Consider the following 258-nt stretch of genomic DNA (forward strand, 5'->3'; position numbering starts at 1 on the left):
AGGAAAGCCTTAAAAGTGCATGCTAAGAAAGCATGATGGACAACTGCAAGGATCCTTTAGTGGTGTGCCTGACAAGTAGGATTTGGGATATGAAAGGTACTGGTTACTACTGTGAAACTTTCATTTTATGCCCCATCAAACATTACAGTAATTGCATTTAAAATTAGTAATAAAAAATTATCAAAAAGATTTCTACACACTGAATAAATATAATTCTAAAAAGTTAGGGGGAAGCAGTTCTTTTAAGCTAAATATAAC

General features: G+C 32.6%; 1 protein-coding gene across 1 annotated transcript in view; it reads right to left on the reverse strand.

Annotated features, from left to right (window-relative positions):
- Positions 1-103: 103 nt before the first annotated feature.
- The window catches only part of LOC119591977 (NEDD8-conjugating enzyme Ubc12-like), a gene marked incomplete at its 5' end in the record, with an annotated part of 2,633 nt that continues 2,478 nt past the window's right edge, over positions 104-258 (reverse strand). Inside the window, 1 exon segment of the mRNA XM_037940736.1 lies at positions 104-258.

Source organism: Penaeus monodon, chromosome 29 (genome assembly GCF_015228065.2).
Source record: "Penaeus monodon isolate SGIC_2016 chromosome 29, NSTDA_Pmon_1, whole genome shotgun sequence".
Classification (NCBI taxonomy): domain Eukaryota; kingdom Metazoa; phylum Arthropoda; class Malacostraca; order Decapoda; family Penaeidae; genus Penaeus; species Penaeus monodon.